Below are 12,948 nucleotides of genomic sequence, written 5' to 3' on the forward strand. Positions count from 1 at the left end.
AATCCTGCCCTGTGCCCCCATCCTGGTCATTGCATTCAAAGCTCCCACCACCTCCAAGAAACCTTCTATGACATTCTGCAGACACAGCCCACGGTGGATGTCTCGCATTCTCCTTCTTTCGTTACCTCTGCTTAATCAGTGACGGCACAGTGGTTACAAAATAGCCCCAGCTACTTACTATGCCTTAGTCATATTCCTTTTCCCTCACTACCCACAGGCATCCCAGATGATTCCACCTGAATGTTTCCGAAATGCTCCTTCCCTCCCAACAGTGTCTCAGGTCAGGCCAGCACATTCTCGAGCCTTATCCATGGCAGTTAGTTTTTCTCTCCATAGCGCATTCCTCTTACCTCATCACAGCATCTCCATTCTTGGCTTTCCAAACCACAGATCTGATCATGCCTTACCCCGATCCAATTTCCTGTTATTTCTCATGGCCTAAAGGCCAAAGTCCAAACTTCTTAGCATGGCATCCAAGGCTCTTGACCATCTGGTTGCAACTTTTTTTCATTTAATTAACGAACTAAACTCCTAGTATGTGTCATGCCTTGGAGGTACCTTTGTGAATAAGAGAGTTGTGGCTCATGCCCTTATGGGACCACATTGTATTGTGGCTTCACGGGCAACACACACACACACACACACACACACACACACACACACAAGTTAAAAGACAAAGAAAGAAAAATTGTCAGTTGTGTTTTTGGAGGATATCAAGGAAGTGAGACAGAAAAATAGAGGAAGACTGACTAGCAAGCTCCCTTGAAGAGGTGATATTTAAGCTGAGACCCAAAGGAAGAGAACGTGCAGGCTGCAGAGAGTCACCCTCCTGTGGTACCTGTGTACACGGTGCTCTGGGGATGCTTCTGCCATGATGGTAAACTCCTCCAAGGGAGGAACTGCCTGGTCACTTGAGTCCCCAGTGCCTGGCATGTGGTGGGCTCAGTCCTTGTGAGATGAAAGCTGGATGGCTGGGTGGGGGGAAGCATTCACTCTGAGATGAACTGAGTATAAAGTCTTTGGGGAATAGTTATATTACCAGCGTTGCTGAAGCCTTGCATTTGCTGCTGTTGGCATGTGTTGGGGAAGCATGTCTGAAATGAGCTCTCATTCAGGGTCATTATCACTTTGGCTACATGGTCACCATCGTTATTATTGTGAAACAGGCATGTATTTTTGACAAATAAAAGACAATAGGCTGGACATGGTGGCTCATGCTTGTAATCCCAGTACTTTGGGAGGCTGAGGTGGGTGGATCACAAGGTCAGGAGTTCGAGACCAGCCTGGCCAATATGGTGAAATCTCATCTCTACAAAAAAAAAAAAAAAGAAATTAGCCAGGTGTGATGGTGGGTGCCTGTATATAGTCCCAGCTACCTGGGAGGCTGAGGCAGTAGAATTGCTTGAGCCTGGGAGGTGGAGGTTGCAGTGAGCCGAGATCATGCCATTGCACTCCAGCCTGGGTGACAGAGTAAGACTGTCTCAAAAAAAAAAAAAAAAAAGACAATAAAAATGTTTGTATTTTTCTTCAATAAACAGTACTTTAGCAGATCTTGTGTCAGTTTTAAGGGGAACTTTGAGGCAGAATTGTGAGAGGGGGTGTTCGTGGTGGTGAAGTGCCCAGCCCAGGCAGTTACATCACTGTGTTTAAATGCTGCCCGACAGCAGCTCCCAGGAGAACACTCAGGCCTCCATGTCTTTATACAATGTGAATAACAAAATAGACTTTCAGGGAGTTGCTGGTGGGAGGATTCAGTGACACATGTGAGGAATTAGCCCAGAGCCTGGAACACAGAGAGGGCTCAAAGCCGAGAGGTGCCACATTGCCGGTGGGAGTCCGTTTCTCATCCGGGCCCACCCACATGTCTCCAAATGCTTCCGGGAGAATCACGGCCAAAGATGACAGACAACATGCCCTTTGGTCTGTTTCTCTGGTCAAAGGGGAGAAATTCTCTCGCCCAGAAGCTCTTGGGCTCCAGAGCAGGCCTCTGAAAGGCCACTGGCACAGTAACTCTAATGGGACTGCATCCCTGGTCTTGCGGGCCCTGTGTTAGGCCAGTTTGCTGCTGAGCTGACCATAAACGGGCCCGTGGGCACGTGTGACACGTTTTCTCACACAACATGACTGTAGTTTCCCTTAGTTTGTCTCTTATCTGGGCTTCCTCCCAAGGCCTCACCTGTGAGGCAGCTGAAACATCTTTATGTTCATTCGGTGCAAGAATGAAACAGTCCTGATAGTCAAGCTCTGTCCTTCAGAGCTTCCTTTGTCTTCGGCTGCCCTGCCTGTGGCGTCTAACTTTAGGAGGAGTGGGAGCCACTCAACCTCTGACTGTAAGGGAAGAGCTGGCCCGAGGCACACAGTCTCCAGCATGGAGCCCTGGGCCTGCCCTGTGGCTGCCCACCCTTTGGCCTCATGACTCAAGTTGGGGCCGCTGGTTTCTCGGCTGGGTCAGGGCCCAGGGCGGCTCCTTGGCTGGCTAGGTCTTGTTGGCTGTGGGTTTCTCCCTCCCTGCCCAGGAGGTCTGCCCCGGCTCTGCTGCGGGGTCACCCCACAGTGGCCTCTGGCTCTCATCTCAGCATCTATATCACGCAGGAGCAGTAGAAATCTGGAGTGTAATGCACACCCACTCTGATCATACCCATTCAGCCTCTCAGCTCTGCAGGCTCCCCATGCTGCAGGGCTGCCTTGCCTTCCATGTTCTCATCAGCTCATTGGAAAATTTCTAATGCCAAAGACACATACGTCGGATCTTCTTTTCCATCCCCATCTTCAGGGCCATCCCCCAGTGGTAGACAGGCATCCCCTACCGCAGTGACAGAAATGCCACCGTCTGTCTTCCAGGCCTAGCCCCTGCTATGTTACAATGGAGTGAAAGCCATTTTGCAAATCTTTCCATAAATCTCAGTGGTTAAGCCAACTGTCTCTTTTATTCTGTGTTCCTCCTTCCTTCTCTGGCTCCGGGCAGCAGGCCTCCTGGCCCAGGCTCTGAGAAGCGAGGCTCCAAATAGAACATGGTTTAAAGGCAGGATGTGTGGTAACAAGGGGGAAATACGTTGCTTCATATCTGCAAAATACTGTCCCTCATACACCGCTCCTCTTGCAGGCTTCCCATAGCTAATAGAACCCTTATCCTTCAAGGTACTTTTCTTGGCTCCACTCCTTTTTTTTTTTTTTTTTTTTTTAAGACGGGTTTTGCTCTTGTCGCCCAGGCTGGAGTGCAATGGGGCTATCTTGGTAGCTCACTGCAACTCCACCTCCTGGGTTCAAGCAATTCTCCTGCCTCAGCCTCCTGAGTAGCTGGGATTACAGGTGCCTGCCACCACACCTGGCTAATTTTTTGTATTTTTAATAGAGACGGGGTTTTGCCATGTTGGCCAGGCTGGTCTTGAACTCCTGACCTCAGGTGATCCACCCGCCTTGGCTTCTCAAAATGCTGGGATTACAGGTGTGAGCCAACGCACCCAGCCTTCTTTGCTCCACCCTTAATTACACTTATTCAACAAATGTCATTGAGCACCTGTGACATGCAGGCATTGGCTGGACACTGGATCAATAGCTGCCTCACAAACACAATGCAGATGTGCTCATCTCCACCTGAAAAGATGCTCAACACCATTCGCCACCAGGGAAATGCAACTGAAAAGCATAATATCACTTCACACCCTCTGGGCTGGCTTTCTTCAAAAGGCACCCAATAACAAGTGTTGGCAAGGATATGGGGAAATTGGAACCCTCATACATTGCTGGTGGGAATGTAAAATGGTGCAGCCACTTTGGAAAACAGTCCCTCAAGTAGTTAAGCATCATGTGACCATATGACCCAACAATCCAGCACCTAAGTATGCAACTAAGAGAAATGAAAACATATTCATGCAAAAATGAGTATATTAATGTTCATAGCAGAATTACTCATAAAGCCAAAATGGAAAGCCACAAATGAGTGGGTAAGCAAAACATAGCATACCTGTGCAAAATAGTCCACCATAAAGAGGAGGGCTAGCATTGGGAGAAATGCCTAATGTAGATGACAGGGTGATGGAGGCAGCAAACCACCATAGCGCATGTATACCTATGTAACAAACCCGCATGTTCTACACATGTACCCCAGAACTTAAAGCATAAGAATAAAAAAAAATTTTTTAAGAAGGAATGTGATACTGATGCATGCTACAACGTGGATGAACCTTGAGCATATTATATTAAGTTTAAAAAGCCAGTCACAAAAGACCACATATTGTACGATTCCATTTACATGAAGCAAATCTATGGAGACAGAACGTAGATTAGTGGTGCCTGGGGCTGAGGGAGGGGCAGGCAGGGAATGATTGCTGATTCGTACGTGTTCTGAGAATAGATAGCGGCAATAGTTGCATGGCACTGAATACACGAAAAGCCATTGAATTGTACACTTGACTGGATGAGTTGTATAATTGTGAATTATATCTCAGTAAAGCCATTAAAAGTGTTCTCATCTTGTTTGCTAATTGTGTCTCCTTTTTCCCAATTTTTTAGCTCTCTTGGAAGAAATGTGAATTCGACTTCCTGTAATTTTGAGACTTTCTCCAACGTGCTTTAATTAGAGTCCAATATTAGGTGGACACCAATTCAGTGATTTTTGAACCGTCATTTTCCATTAGAAGGTAAGCTTCAAGAGGGCAAGGGTTTTTGTTGGTTTTATCACTATGTTATGTCACTATAAGCATATCACTATGCTTAACACAGGGCTTGAAACACAGTCGGGTCTCAGTAAATATTTGTTGAATGAATGGATGCCTATGTGAGCTTACACCGTAAATGAACCCAAAAGCCCGGTGAGGACCTCTAGTCATTCATTCATTCAGCGCATATTTTCTCCTCCAGCTTCCTCTATGTATGGAGTGGGTGAATGAAACAGACATCTCTCTGCCCTGCGGGAACTTAGAACAAAGGAAACCTATAGGTAGCAGTTTTCAGACTTTAACTAAATACTGAAAGTAAATAAATCTAACATCCAGTAAAGGTTTAGTGTGTTGAAATTGCAATTTTTTTTTTAAGATAGCATCTCACTCTGTCCCAGGCTGTAGTAAAGTGGCACAGTCTCAGCTCATTATAGCCTCGACCTCCTGCATTCAAGCAATCCTCCCACCTCAGCCTCCCAAGTAGCTGGAATTATAGATGCATACCTTGAGGCCTGGATAAATTTCTTTGTATTTGTAGAGATAGGGTCTTGCCATGTTGCCCAGGCTGGTCTGGAACTCCTGGGCTCAAATGATCCACCTGCCTCAGCCTCCCAAAGAGCTGGGATTATAGGCATGCACCACTGTGCCTGGCCCGCAAAATGTTTTCATGTTCCTCTCAGCAGGGCTTTGAACGAAAGTTAGGTTGAGTTGAGACAGTCATACAAAGGAAAAAGATTCTGAAGGACAGAGGATGAGTGAGAAGAAGGTTAATCAGGAAAAAAAGAAAGAAAAAAAGAAATGAGCTTTTCCAGTAGAACAATTTTACCAGTTAGGAAGTCTTTCCAAGTTGTGATATTAATTTCTTGTTGAAGTGGGGAGTAAGATCAGAAAAGGAGAAAGGGCCAAGCCCTAGCCTTCATCTCCAGTGACAGGGAAGTCTTTGAAAAGATGGGAAAGTATGACTCAGTGGCTGGGAGGAGGGAGAACAAGCGTGTTTTAAAGAGATGGGGAAGATCTAATTTAAGTAAAACTGCCTTCTTCCCTATGGAAACTTACGGGAAAGATAGCCAAGAGGTTGAGACAGAGGGCAAGAAGATACTTGGTGATGACATGAGCTGAGAAACCAAGAGAAGCCAGCTTGAAGATACACGGCCCACAGTGGAGGAAGGAGGTCTTAGGGTCAAAAATCAAAGCCAGGAAACTTGTCCAGTTGACTTTTTTCCACACAGACAACCTCTTCGTCCCACCGCTCTCTTGCCCCAGATTTTCATCGTAACATTGCAGGGATTCTAGAAAACCATTAGCGATTGGATGTGAACAGAGCTAGGACGTGGTTAAGGTATGAGTAAGGCTTTCGAAGGAGGCGGGGTGAGGCTGAAGAGTTAAGACACTTGGAGAGATGGGAGGAGGCAGGGGAGATGTAGGAAGAACAAAGTTCAGGGTCAAGGATGATGCTTCCAAATCTGGCACAAATCACAAGTGGAGCTTGGGAAAAGAAAGAGATGGGTCCGAAACAGCCGGGACCATGGAGGCTTATGAACTAGGAAATCAACGGCCAGAGCTGCTGGGATCCTGCTGAAGGGGTCACCTGGCGTCACAACCAACACCCCTGAAGTCCAGGGGCAGTGAGCAGCTCCAAGTGAGCCCAGGCACAGATGAGCCCCAGGGGAGGAAGGAGGCAAGGTGTTCTCTTTTCCTGGAGTTAGGTGCTCCATTGTGTTTTCTGTTTGCCAAGCTGGCTGCCCACAGGAAGGAACAAATAACAAAGGCAGCTCCCCCCCGCCCCCCGCCCTCCACTTCAGAGACAGCATGCACTGACGGGTCAGGGCAGGGATTTGGGCACAGGAGGTTGCCAAGGACAGATCCAAGCTATGTGGCTCCCTAGCTCCGTGTCACCAGCTATGGACATGAACGCCACTGCTCTAAGCCCTGTGTCCTCTGCAAATGTAGGGGTGACACAAAAGGACTGTTGTTTGGACAGACAAGCCCGTAGAGGCAAGGCTCCTAGCATGGTACAGCACGTGTCATATTTCATCAAGCCTCAGATGCCCTATTTTCAGTATTTGAACGTCTCTGAAATCAGACCATGCAGCATTTTTTCTTCATGGTACGTGAAGTGATGGTCGAACTTCCAAGTTATTCTATCTTCGATCTGATAAAATATGGAAGTAGCCATCCAGTAAGTGGCAGTGGGGTGTTTTGTGATTGTTCTGCCTGTGTTTGATTCACGGCACTGTCGATGGCCAGGTAATTCCTCTTCTAGGCTGGTTGAGTCTTTTCCCTGGTGGATGGGAGCCTGGGCTCTGGAGTCAGCCCAGCTGAGGACAAGTCTTGACAGCGTGATATGTGGCGAGGTGATGTCACCTCTCTGAACCTCACTTTCCTCTTTTCTATAGCAGAGATTACAATATTACCTAAACTCATAGGGTTATTGTGAGGATAAAATGAGGTACAGTTCGGTAAGCTGCTTAGCACAGTGCCGCATTGTATAAATGTTAATGAGGATGATAAAAACAAATTATTAAACAGTAACATTGAAATAATAGTAACACTGCCTTATGTAACGGTATTGCATTTTCTAAAAAGTGTTATTTGTGCTGCAATCTCAGCTACTCTGGAGGCTGAGGTGAAGGATTGCTTGGGCCCAGGAGTTTGAGACCAGCCTGGGCAACATAGCAAGGCTTCATCTAAAAAAAATAAAAAATAAAACCTGCAAACTTTACTTTATAAAAATATTATTCCTGAGATACCTTGGGAACCCCAAGACAACGCAAGTGCCCTATCTCACCTCGCACCCCTCGCCCCTGCCCCCCCGCCTACCCCCCTGCCCTCCCATCCTTCTTTCTGGGTTGGGCTTTCCATCTGCCCCTCGCTCCCCTTCTCAGGACTCTGGTGCCTTCTGGACACGTTGCTTTAGGAGCTGTTTACCTTGGAAAGAGGACTGGCTCACTCCTCCTTGGAAAAGGTCACCACAGGTTCTGGCTGGGATTTTCTCCAGCAATGAATGACCCAGGACCTCCCCCCACAAGGCTTCTCTGTCTCTTCATCTTCCTGTCTCCTCTCCCACCCAGGCTCACTGCATCCAGCTAGCTGCCTCTGACCTCCCGGAATTCCCTCAACTCACAGTGACCTTAATACATTCTCCTCAAAGCCTCTCATCTCTATCCAGTGAGTCTTGTCTATCAATAAAGCTTCATGCTTATAACATTCATAGCTCACATGCTTGGAGCCTCCCCATATCTTCAGAAAGCCATGGTCCTTCCCACTGAAGGTTCTCCAGTGAGCCTAAGAGAATTATGGATTACACAGATCTCCTCTTCAAGTGCAACAAATAGAATTTTCCTTTGGGGAGGCTGGAGAGGCCCCCAGGTGGCTAAGTGTTGCCTAATCTTTTCTTAATCCCCAGTCTTTCTCATCTCATGAACACTCAGGATGGAGCTCATGACTTCTCCCCAGGTTGGCTCTCTGGCAAACCCTTCATTTTCGAGGTGAGACCTCCCTGCTCCTACAACCTGCCTTTGATAACTGGCTTGCACCACCACCCAGGGTCAGGAAGACCCAGACTTTTATCTGCCACTTTGACTGCCGGTGGAATTCCATCATAACACAAGCCACTCTAGTATGGTAACTGCTGAAAGTCCCAGACTTGAATGAAACTTAACCAGTGCTCAACCTTAACGTCCTGTTATATTGGGGTTGAATCTGTATGAGCATCACGGGCCCTGCAGATGCCACTGGGGGAAGCTGTGAAATAGGACTTTTCACTGTTTTCGTAACACAACAGGATGACCAGGATGACTCTCATCGTCTAAGCAGCATGTCCCCCATCACACACATATACACACAATCCAGCTTCTCAAAACTTGTGTCTGCTCCTTTAAACTTCTTAAAGGCATAAGACAATGTACTGGATAGGATGGGGTATAAGGTTTCAGCAGCAGTGTGGTGGTGTTGAGTCAGAGTCTAGAGAGCACAGTGTGTTAGACAAGATTCCCAACATTTACTTATTCATCAGTCTGTCCATCCGCTGGTCTGCGTAGCCTCTGACATGTTCCCCACAAAACACGTGGCATTTCAGCCAGGATATGGAGGATAAAGTGGCATATAGAGATGTCTACACTATAGCAAGAGAAGCCAAGCTCGAGCCGAATAAAGAAATGGAGCAAGAGGCCTGGTTTAGCAGCTCACACCTGTAATCCCAGTACTTCGGGAGGCCAAGGCAGGAGGATAACTTGCAGCCAGCCAACACAGCAGCGCTTTCTCTCTACATTTGTTTTTAATTAGCCAGGTGTGGTAGTGAGTGCCTATTGTCCCAGCTACTCGTGTGGCTAAGATGGGAAGATCACCTGAGCCCAGAAGTTTGAGGCTACAGTGAACTGTGATAGTGCCACTGCACAGTGAGACCGCATGGTGGTTCATGCCTGTAATCCAACACGCTGGAAGGCTGAGGCGGGCAGATCATAAGATCAGGAGTTCAAGACCAGCCTGGCCATCATGGTGAAACCCCATCTCTACTACAGATACAAAAATTGTCTGGGCATAGTGGCGTGTGTCTGCAGTCCCAGCTACTTGGGAGGCTGAGGCAGGAGAATCGCTTGAACCCAGGAGGCAGAGGTTGCAGTGAGCCGAGATCGAGCCACTGTACTCCAGTTGGGGCGACACAGCTAGACTCCATCTCAAAAAGAAAAAAGAAAAACAGAAAAGAAATAGAGTAAGGAAAAAGGGAAGACCATCAGCCTTTTGGTCCCTCCCAGGCTGATGAGGAGCGGGCTGTCCTCCCACTATCCCGCTAGTAAATGTCCCATGCTAAAGATGTTTCAGGCTTTGTGGGGCTCTGAAAAATCCAGGCTCTGGACTCCATTCCTCCAGGCTCCCTGGGGCTAGCTCAGACTCATCCACATGCTGTCTTGTTAATGCCCAGAAAGGAATGGAGGAAGCACCCTGGCTGGCCTGATGGTGACTGTCTTCCCTTTCTCAACCTTCCCTCTGGCCTCCCTCCCACTGACTTGGGATGCCACAGCGGTCTTGCACAGTCCAAGAGCCTGCCTGCCTGCCAGCCCACCCCCGCTCACAAAGGTAGGCCTGTCTGGAGCTGAGCTGGCAGGCCCCCGGGGGAGAGCTGGGTTCCATGCCACTCCTTCCTTAAGAAAAGGGACAGGTCCAGTCCAGTGAGGGAGGGAGAAAGAGTTCCCCTTGGTAAATGTCTCCTCCCGGGCTCAGGCAGAGGCCATGGTAGCTGGGCACAAGGAAAATTCTTTGCTTCAGGCAACTGATCTAGAGGATTGTCTGACGGGGCACAGCACCCTCCAAATTACGTCAGATTTATTCAGTTTGGATTCAACACACTGCCATCTAATCTTCTAGCACAGTCAAAAATGTTTAGTTTCCCTTTGAAAACTGCTACTTCAATTTCCTAGGTAAAAGGTGTAAGAGAAGATGTGGTTGCTAAAGCTCCCACATTCGTGATGTCTATGTGACAGTGACTCGTCACATGACCTTGGGGAGGCTGCTCTTGTCTTCACTGTCCCATTCTCTTAATTAAGCCATGAGCCACCCCTAGTAAGGACCTATGTACAAGGAACTCGCCCAGACACAGTTAGGTAATAAAGGTGAAGTCGTGGCTAAGGGCATGGGTTTGGAAGTGAAGCTTCCTGAACTTAAGTCTGGAAAGTCAATTCATCTCTCTGAGCTTGGTTTATAAAATGAAGCCAGTGAGATGCCTACCTCGAATGTTATCAAAAGGGTGCAACAAGATAGTGAAAAAGAAGCACTTAGCGTATTGCCACACATAAATAAAATATGCATTATAGCATCTCATAATTTGGCTATTATTTTTGTTGTGATTATTCAGGATGAATGAGATAAGCTTCCAGTCCTTGAAAGAAGGTGAGAAGCTAAATCATAAATACCATGGCAAGCTGTGATAAGTGCTGTGAAGGACATGCCACGGGCTGGGGAGATGGAGGGCTGAAGAGGAAGGGGTCAGGAGGACTTTCTGAAAGATGTGGCATCTCAGCAGGAAGGACAAACAGGTTTTACACATATGGGCAAGGAATAAAGGAATCACTTGAACAAAGGCCCAGGGGTGGGCAAGTAGAGGGCATCTTCTCCCAGTGTGCATGGCCGATGCCACTGGGCACGGGGTTTATGGGGACGCGTGGGGTTAGTGCAACCTAGCTTGGAGTCAGATCATGGAGGACCTTGAATGATGCCATTCCAAAGCATTTAGATGTTTTTTTGCAAGCAGATAAAAGTGGATCCAGTCGAGACTTTGGAGAAGGGAATTTGGAAATTCATCTGAAAACTTGTTGGTTACTGGTAGGGGACTGGGCAGAGCAGAGGCCACAGGCCACGGGCCACGGTGCCCTCTATTTCCATCTCTGAAAAGCTCATCAGTCCTCAGTCTTCTTGACTAGACTATGAGCTAGTCTAGGACAGAAGCATGTGCTTCCTTGTCACCATTATGTCACCAGCACAGCCCCTGGGGCTCAATAAATGGCTGTTGAATTGAAATAGACAAAAGATCCTGAACTTGAGCCATGAGAGAGGATGGCTCCAAAGACACCCGAGGAGGAGAATGAAGAGGATTCTTTCTGCAAAGGAGTAATCAGAGGTGACTCGGGTGTGGAGGGGCTGGAGGAATGAATGGAGAGGCTATTTACTGAGAGAATGGAGCAGCCCATCCTGCAGGGCAACTGCCGTGCGACACTGTGGGGCGTGTCCCGGCTGCGGTGAATAGAGTCATCCCTCTGCTGACTGGCAGGCAGTGGACACGGGCTCTGGAGAGAACCAGAATGGGAGGCGGGCACAGGAGAAGCGAAGCAGAGGGGAAAGATGGCATCTGCAAGGAAGAACAACCTGGAGCCTGAAGAGTGGAGCAGACAGAGGCAACCACCCTGGGGGTCACTCCACCCAGTGCGGCTGGGTACCACAGAGGCGCAACCCCAGGATCCCGGGGAGAAGAGCCACAGTCAGGAGAGAGCCAAGCGGTACAGGGTCACAGCCTTCAAGGGGAAAGTCGGGCTGGTCTGCACTGCCTGAAGCTACAGAGAGGTTGAGCAGAGGGGAAAGTGGGTGCCGGAGCCTGGGATTGATCTCCCTCCCACAGCTTTGCTGTCCCCATCACTCCCGCACATCACCACTGAGGTCAAGCTTCTCAAGGAAGATCTACATGCGCCAACCCTTGGCTCAGAACCTTCCCTTGTTTCCGACTTCCCAGCTAGGAAGGCCAAGGTCTGAGGCCAAGCATTTCACTGACCTCAGACCTGGTGTGAAAAGCCTCACCTCCCACTGCGTCCGTCCACATCCCAGCAAGTTGAGCTGCTCCCTATTCCCTGTTGTACGCCAAGAACCTCCATGCTCTCCTATGTTGGTTCTTGCTGTTCTCTCAGCTAGGAAGGCCCTTTGCTCCATTTTCTGCTAATTAAAACTCTTCTCATCCTTTGAGGCCTATTTCAAATGCTACCTCCACTGTAAAGCCTTCCCTGGTCTCTCCAGTCGGGAGGGTCCTTCCTTCAAGGACCCACGATGTGGTGCTCTGCCCAGACATTACTTCATTCTTTCTACGGTTGAGTTGTTGGCTCCCCTCCACTCACACATGACAGCATGAGAGTAGAGAACATGTTTTACCTTTTTTTTTTTAGATGGAGTCCTGCTCTGTCACCCAGGCTAGTCAGCTCACTGCAACCTCTGCCTCCTGGATTCAAGCAATTCTCCTGCCTCAGCCTCCTGAGTAGCCAGGATTACAGGTGCATGCTACCACAACCGGCTAATTTTTGCATTTTTTGTAGAGAAGGGGTTTCATCATGTTGGTCAGGCTGGTCTCGAATTCCTGACCTCGTGATCCACCCCCCTCAGCCTCCCAAAGTGCTAGGATTACAGGCGTGAGCCACCGCACCCGGCCATGTTTTATCTTTGGATGTCCCATGGCATAGATTCTTACATGCAGAAGGCATTCAACCAATGCCAGCAAAGCATATGAAGAAATTAGGATTAAAAAAAAAAAAGAAACTGATAGCAGTAGATGCTGGCAGTTTTACCACTTCCAATCATTTATTTGGAAATTACGATGTGCCTCACAGTTATTTGGACTTCAGGGGTTTTGCCCTGCAATTAATGTCTCAGCCCAATGTTGAATTGCCTTATAATCACATGTGTTATCTGTGATCCCTAGGGCCATTTCGGCTGTGAGAGCACCCTGTTACACACCTGCTAAGATGTTTCTGAGTATTTCCCATAGTTAGACAAAAATGGAAAAACTTGGCCCAACCGTCAGAAGTGCTTTATCACA

The 12,948-nt window shown here is 48.1% G+C and overlaps 1 protein-coding gene and 1 long non-coding RNA gene across 5 annotated transcripts in view; one reads left to right on the forward strand and one right to left on the reverse strand.

Moving 5' to 3' along the window:
* Positions 1 to 7,450, forward strand: part of LOC141580296 (uncharacterized) — a 282,711-nt gene extending 275,261 nt beyond the window's left edge. Inside the window, exon 3 of the long non-coding RNA XR_012512485.1 lies at positions 4,513 to 7,450. This is a non-coding gene — a long non-coding RNA (uncharacterized LOC141580296). The remainder of the gene's footprint in view (positions 1 to 4,512) is intronic.
* FGF1 (fibroblast growth factor 1) overlaps positions 1 to 12,948 on the reverse strand; it is a 105,962-nt gene that overhangs the window by 66,690 nt on the left and 26,324 nt on the right. The gene's annotated exons all lie outside the window — the stretch shown is intronic.

The sequence above is a fragment of the Saimiri boliviensis genome, chromosome 1 (assembly GCF_048565385.1).
Source record: "Saimiri boliviensis isolate mSaiBol1 chromosome 1, mSaiBol1.pri, whole genome shotgun sequence".
Lineage (NCBI taxonomy): Eukaryota > Metazoa > Chordata > Mammalia > Primates > Cebidae > Saimiri > Saimiri boliviensis.